This window comes from Anticarsia gemmatalis, chromosome 6, assembly GCF_050436995.1.
Source record: "Anticarsia gemmatalis isolate Benzon Research Colony breed Stoneville strain chromosome 6, ilAntGemm2 primary, whole genome shotgun sequence".
Classification (NCBI taxonomy): domain Eukaryota; kingdom Metazoa; phylum Arthropoda; class Insecta; order Lepidoptera; family Erebidae; genus Anticarsia; species Anticarsia gemmatalis.
Genome location: NC_134750.1, coordinates 617,267 through 625,426, shown reverse-complemented (window position 1 = coordinate 625,426; position 8,160 = coordinate 617,267). Strand labels below are relative to the sequence as shown.

Below are 8,160 nucleotides of genomic sequence, written 5' to 3'. Positions count from 1 at the left end.
ATTGTATTGAGATAATCGAGCAATAGATGTAACTTTGAATAAATTAATAACAACACAATATCAAATACGGACTATATTTGACTACAAAATCAACCGCTTAAATGCTAGATAGAGAACGACGATTTGCGCGAGTGAAACTGCGTGGGTCAGCTAGTTCATGATAGAATTTTAAAAATATTTTCACACACATAAAACTTAATTGAATAATTTATTGCGTTAAGGAATCAAATTCCTGAAACTTTATGAAAAAACTAAAATGTAGCAATTATAGTCAAAAACATTATCTATTATAAATAAATTAACTAAATAGACTAAGAAAGTTTAAAAATAAAATGTGAATACAGAAAAGATAAAAAAGTTTCAAGATCGCCGACTACCCCTGGTGGGACTCGAACCCACAATCCCCGGCTTAGGAGGCCGATGCCTTATCCATTAGGCCACAGGGGCGGTGAGAGAAGCGCTGAAATTATCAAACCGGTTCAGGGCCGTTCTTTTGAATGTATTTTGCTAAAGACTTTTATTTACATGCACACATGCATAACGTCACGTTTTTTTTGCCATAGGGGTAGGCAGAGACCAAAGTACGCCACTTGTAACGATCTTCATAAACCTTCCTTGCCTTATTCACATCTATGCATCTTGTCATACAGGTATTATGCACCTGACTTGTTTTTAAGGGAAGGATATGCGTTTGTCGAGATATCAGTTAGACATATTGCATAGTAATAATAGATGTTAATTAAGTAGTAAAGACGCATAAAAACTATTTTTCCTTTTTAACTTTTTAGGGGTAGGTTTTTTCAATAAAGACTTGTCAGTTTATAGGCGTTTTACTATTTTCATGATATATAATTTCATTGAAATCGCTTGTCATTAACCCATCGAAACATTAAAGGTTAAAGTTTGATTACATGAATAAAAAAAATATATATTTAAAACACGTTGTTGCAAGGGTCACCTCCTGAATGTGAGAAGGGTTTGTTTTTTGAAAATAAATGACTATTTACTACTACTATAGTCCACCACGCTCGCCAAGTGCATGGTGGACTATAGTACTTATTTGTCTTACGTGCCCGGTTAAGGACGTCACATACCCTCAATAAATGTGTTAAACAACTTTAGGGATCACGATATTTTTCTTCACGTTTAGAACAAGTGATAATTACTAATATAAATATAATGTATACACATATACTATGAGATTTTTTTTTAAGTCAAAATTCTTTTTCGAGCAATTGATAAAATATGTTTAATAGCGACCAGTAAAAAAGGGGGCTCTCGTTTAATTTGGTTATAAGGCAGACAATTCGATCCACCCCTGCAAGGTGAACACGTGTCAGCCGGGGTGGCCACCCCACGGGACGCTAACAGCCAACCAATTGAGTTCTTATTCAACAACCACGAATTTATATGGTAATTGAGAGCAGTACTGTGAATGCGCTTTTTGAATCATTTGTAATGTTTGTCGAATGTGAATATCTATATCTTTTTCATATTACATGGTTTTAAACAGTTTTAAATATTGCCTATAAGATACTTACATTTAAAATGTTGTAAGAACCTTTATTTACATGATATTCACGTTACTATAAGACTATAAAGACGTAAATATAAGAAGAAGAAGACTATAATATTCCATTGCAATAATTACTGCAATAAACTTAAAATTCGAGTACTAATCATCGCTCTTTTAATTCACTACACACATAACGTGATTGTCGTCGCAGTCATTTCACAAAGTCTAATGGAAAACATGTTTAAGTGTTATATTTTATCCTAAAGTTTTCTCAAATAAGCACATAAAACGTTACCCGTTTTTCATATTAGCAATTCTAAAAATGTTGTTATAAATCGTTAAATTATGTAATTAAATCTGTATCGATAAAATTGCACCCTTTATATAGGTGATTTACTTTAAATTTTAGTAAATAAACCACTGTCACCAAAATATAAACGGAAACCCAATTCCAAAACCTAGACAAACAAACTCCTTATGAATGAAAGTATTTATATACAAGCAATAATTTACATTATTTTACTAAACAAAATACATTCTGGACAGATTAAATTCGTGAACAGTTTATTTGGGTTACGTTAAAATAAATTTTATTTTGTCCTCTAAATGTGTAGTGGAAAATTCGGGTAACATACCGATGTCTGTAGTATAATTTAGGATTAGAAGCAAAATACGGGTAAGAGAAGCTCGTGGCTAAGTAATAACATACGTTCAGTTCGATCTGTCAGGTTAAGCAACGCTTGCCTAGGTCGATCTGAGGATGTGTGGCCATACGTAGCTTCTCCATGTTTTGTAAGGCACGTTTCATTGAGGGTCCTGGCTGTCATTTTCAGTTCCAGTCAGAAGCTTAAAAGTCTAAAAACTAGTTTTACCGAGGGGTATCGTATTATAACCCTGGTAATGGGTTTGTGGAGGTCCGATAGACAGTCGCTCCATGTAAAATATCAAAATTCAGTTGTATCTAGTGAAACTGGAAGACAACTCCCACATTGTAGGAAAGAAGGTTAGGTTGTTAAATCTAACCTTCTTTCCTACAATGAAGTGAATTTCTACATTTTCAATTTATTATCATTTATTATCATTATAAATTTAATTCCTATATTGAAATGAAATTCGGGTACAATTTAAAAGAATCTGTATTATTCTGTATTGTCTACATACAGTAGGTCAATATCTTAAAGTAGTAATAGCCTATTAGTATTAAAAACATGTTGTTAATTTGTCTTACGCTTTGAGAACATTTTTCATCATGTCGAATTGTTTCGCGTCGGAGTTTCTTTTGCTAAAACCTGGGAAAACCTAGTTTTAAGTCGTTAAGATACCGGAAAAGAAGAAAAATGAGAATTGTTATTACATTTATTAAAAAAAATAAAATGTTTGCCTTTTTTATATATGCAATGGGTTTTCTTATGGCGTTGCGTATGATTTTACTATCTCCAAAATTACTTTAGACTTATATTTTTTTGGATTTTATTATTTTGCTTTATATTTACGCGACAATATAAAAATGATTGAAAAATGAGATGATGCAGTAAACACAGTTTTTCATTTACTAAATTATCAAGCTTATTTCATTAAATAAAAATATTATTTTCTCATCTAGGCCAGCGTGATTCTGCGTCTGCGACGACAGCCAATTAATATAGTTTCTTTTTGTTCAAGAAAGTCGGTCGATATTTTCGAGAGCTCCCATAATGTAGCGATTTGACACGGCCAATCAAAATAGTATGCTTTGAGAATTACTGTGAAAATAGAGTTACGGGGTTCTTTACGAATCATTAGTTAATGAAATTAAAGAGTAGGAAGATTTTGTTCTGTGTTTTCAGAATTTTTGTTTGTCATTTTAATGTATTGTTACTTTACTAACCTAAAAAATGCAGTATTTATAATCTACGACGCTAATAATCCAAATCTGAAGGTATTATTTTGAATAAAACAGTAAGCTCAATAGAGTATATTTAGTTTATAAAGCTTACTTTAGTCTCATCTGCTCATCGTTAGAATTCTGTCTACTTATGAGCAAGCTAAAGTATGAGCTTTTTTCCTGAACTTTACTTTAAATTACAAATCAAGCTATCGTTAAGACATGAATTAAAATCGTTTGCCAGTCAATAAGTTTTTGAAATAAAAAACAAGCTAAATAGGTAGACCAGGTACGTCTTCCTTCTCCAATTAATTAAATCAAATTGGTAAACATCTATTTACACTGGACACTATAATAATTATAATTTATTCTACTAAATATAATCGAAACAAACAAACAAACACACCAAAGTACCTACAATATCAGGTACTTACCTCAAACAATTCCGATATCGCATAATTGCTTCCACATAAACGTCGTAGGATGTGTATAAAACAACAACAAAAATATTACACGATTATTCAAGTACAAAATTTTCCAAGAACGACACCTGTATATTGTGTCGTGTTATTAATTCCCGCGACAAAGAGAATTATAATTAAACAAAGTTTTCCTTATGCCATTGTCTACAGTTATTTTTAGACGGGACACATATGTTTGTCTATGACGGTCAACGTTAGGCTGTTTGTACACTAGAGCGTAATGTAAAACAAATTATTTATCCGTTTTGGTCCATAGGTTTGGTATAGTTACAGTTAATTAGTTTACCGCCAAATCAAAAAGTAGAGTCAATGGAAAAAATATTGTTAGTGACTTGAGTAAGCGAGTACCTTGAACAATTTATAAGCCACTTTAAAAAGTATCAGGTTGGCTATCTGAAAATCTATACTAATATTATAAAGCTGAAGTGTTTGTTTGTTTGTTTGAACGCGCTAATCTCAGGAACTACTGGTCCGATTTGAAAAAATCTTTCAGTGTTAGATAGACCATTTATTGAAGAAGGCTTTAGGCTATATAACATCACGCTACGGCCATTAGGAACGAAGTAGCAACGAAAAATGTTACAAAAACGGGGAAAATTCTCTCTTATGTGACGCAAGCGAAGTTGCGAGGGTCAGCTATGTTAAATGATATTATTATAATCGAATACAAATACCTTAAAAATGTAAATCTGTTAAGCTCCATTCATTTCTTAAAACAGCGTGCTAAGCTCACATTAACGTAGACACCAAAACACCTAGCAAAGCAAGTCACTTTCAAATCTATTACATATAATGCATTTGAAAAACTAATTCTTGGCTCAGTTCTGAAGTATCAAGAGTAAATGAAAGTGTAATACAGAACACTTAACTGTGACACGATGACATTGTTACACTCTAGTGTACTCTCACCTTAAATTCGCATCTATTTCTGACTTGATTTACACAAGCACTTGTACAGCGAGCGCCTCCAGCCGCGAATTAATTGTTTATACTTTTTAACTACACATGTTATTCTCATTATTAAACATTACATTTATGACAGTCATTAAACGAATTACGTAAATACAATGCCCTTTATATAATTAATTTATGAAAAATTAGAAATGAATTCACGTGTGATGCATGTGGTATACGAATGCAGTTTAATTGAGGTGTGGGTTTGGTTCCCGCTTAGGCAAAGTTTATTTAGTAAGTGAATACGTACTTTGAGTTTTGACTTTCCTAAAACACATTTCTAGTACTGGGGGAATAGTTTGATAAACAAAGAACTTCTTTAACATGACTGATAGACAAATATTAATCCCTTATGTCCAAATTAACTTGTTTAATTAGCCAAGGCTATTTTGAATGTTATTCACTTTCAGTAAATTACTTATTGAATGTGTCAAGATTTTTGGTCCGTAAATATTGTTTTTATTAGGTTAAAATTAACAACAAACTATCGATTTATGTCTAAATCTACTACTTCTAAAACAAAAGAGAGAAAAGCATCGACTTACGCGTTAGCCAACTTTAGATTCCTACCATTCGCGATAAAATTGATGTAGAAATACACAAAGCTAATTCATAAAGACCTTTATATTTATTATTTACGATTATTTTGTCACTTCGAACGGCGCCATCACTCTCATATATCCTAATGTGACGGTAAATCGTAGTTATTTGATAAAAACTGTTATTCAGTCAAGTGCGGATTATTTCTGTGCTGTTTATGTTAATTATTGCGCTGTATCTGTCGTAGCAGCTTGTTATAGAAAATTATGGAATTTTATTCATATTTATTTGACTATGAAATCGTTTATAGTTTTTTTTCTGTTGCGAATTCTCCACGCGTACAAAATTTTATCTACAGTTTTTGCGACTGGCCCTTTGGTGTTTCAACTCTCTCTCTATGCTAAATTTATTCTAATTTGGTTTAGTTGCGCCATGAATCTAAGACAAACAGACAGACAGACAGAGTTTTATATCTTACATAAAAGAAATTCCTGTTAGTTACACTATTTTATAACTCAAGAAAGGCTGAACCGATTTGGCTGAAAATTGGTGGAGAGGTAGTTTAGAACCAGAAGCCGGGCATATTATTTTTATCCCTCTGGGTAGCGTTTGTCTCTCGTGTAAGAACAGACCTGACCCGACCAGAATTGTTTTTGTAAAATTGTATTTAAGTCACGGGAAAGGTTTTAATGGACAGAAAGAAAAAGAAGCGTAAACGGAGCTGTGCGGGTCAACTAGTTTATAACATAACCTCGTATGATAATAGGTATTTACATAATGTAGTGTGTTGATTGTTTTCATTTTGTTTACATAAATAAAATCACGTTTCGTTCCCATGAGAGTAAGTCTGTTATTTAATAACAGATATTTACAATAGTCGGGGAATTATTTAACCACAATTGTTATTAAAATAAAAGGGAAACACGAGAAGGGAAATACGGGCGTAAAAGTATAATACTATAAGACAGTTGTTATTTACTATTGTTTGTACATAATACGAATATGAATAAATTTCCACTATTTTTAATGAGCAACAGTGTTGAAAGTTACAAATATCTGATATTTCCTGCTATGTCAGTCTGCGACTCATAATACAAAAACATTAACACTCAATGAACTTTGTAAAATAATTTTATGCTATTTTAATCAAAATATATATTTTGCTATCATTTTCTAAGACCAAACACCTGACTACAATACATTCCACCGATTTCCACCTGACTAAAATCTATAAACGCTTGACATTTCCTATACACCATTAAAACCATCAACAAAAGTATTTCTCTCACCTTTTCAAATTAAATAAACTACAATATATACACCAGGTGTTTTTCATTTCACTACCCAGGTGCGTTATTGGTTATATATCACTCGAAACTAGATAAAAACTAGGATAATAGTGTACAGTTAGGACGGGAGCCAAGTCATTACGGATTACAATATTTTCTTTTTATTTTAGCCTCTTGGTGACGGCTGGCTGAGGGTTATGTGGCCAGGAATTGAGTGTTGATAAGCCTTATTTGATGCCGTCTCGCTATACAATACGTTGTCACTGTGTGTTATTATTTTGAAATCTGGAATTGAACTGTGAAATGTTTTATTGTGGGGAGAAAGAATAACGTAGTATTTTTTTATTATTTAATGAGTCTTTTAATGGAGATGGTATAAAAATATTGGTTTAGAAAAAAAAAAAAATTGCTCATTGATTCATCCTTTTTGAATTACTTTTGCGTTCATTACCTACTTACCTAACATACCTTTGGTTTCCTATATTTAATTGCTTAAAGCAATAAAATAAAAATTAAAGACCATCTAATTTGTCTAGCAGCTGTTCAACCAAAACAATATGGCCGCCTAGACACACTAAACTAAGAGAAATGCCCTATCCGCAAAACAAATAGCAACGTCGTGTAAAACTTAAAACGATATAATTCACGTGTAAACAATGTCAAACGGCTCTTAAGAAGAAGAGTAAAAAAAATATCTCGATTAAATCACCTGCGTTAAATCAGCCGCCGCGACAAGGTCACATCGTCCGTCACTGCTAATATTTCAAACTGACGTTCGATAAGTCAGTTAGCGAATTCGAAAACTCTTTCTGTACGAATGGAATTTGTAAGAACGTTCTTTTAATTTTCGAATTGTTTTTAATTTAATTAGAATTGCAGGTTGATGGATGGATTTGATGCGATTTTATCAGCTGTTAGTCACATGTTGTAATGTTTATTGCCTAAGCAAGCCATCAATCAGTGCTCGATAGATCGCCTGACTAGTGGTATTTACAGTTGAGACCTAGAATCTAGGTAGACTAGAATTTTTATGTTCGGAAGATCTGTATTCAGTGAACCTAAATCTGTTTAGTCGAGGAATTTGAAGCAATATTACGCGATGGCGCGTGGATAAAAGAAAAGTAGTATCTAATCAGAGATTCTTGTAAACGGCGTGCCTGTTACTCGACTTTAGTAACAATGCAATTACAGTGTTTTCTGGAAACAAAATAACGCAGTTTTCTGTTTGTAATGCAATAAGAGTACTCAATAAACATTATTACTAACACCACATACACTTTAACAAAATCTGAAGTCATTTAAAGAATGTTTTTCTCGAAACTAAGTATTAAAAATTAAAAGAACGGTTAAAATAGAGATAGGTAAATAATTTAGATACCTTCGGCAAAACTAAAAACCTTAAGTTCCTCAATGGGTACTCGGCGAATGTAAATACATTGAGGAGATAAAGTAAATAAGCATCAACAATAAAATGTACCCGTAAAATATGAATACAAATAAGTGCATTTCATCTGA

At 32.3% G+C, this 8,160-nt stretch overlaps 1 non-coding gene across 1 annotated transcript; it reads right to left on the bottom strand.

The window, feature by feature from the left end:
- Positions 1-374: 374 nt before the first annotated feature.
- On the bottom strand, positions 375-447 carry TRNAR-CCU (transfer RNA arginine (anticodon CCU)). Its single transcript has one exon. It is a non-coding gene; the product is annotated as a tRNA-Arg (tRNA).
- Between the last annotated feature and the right edge of the window lie 7,713 nt (positions 448-8,160).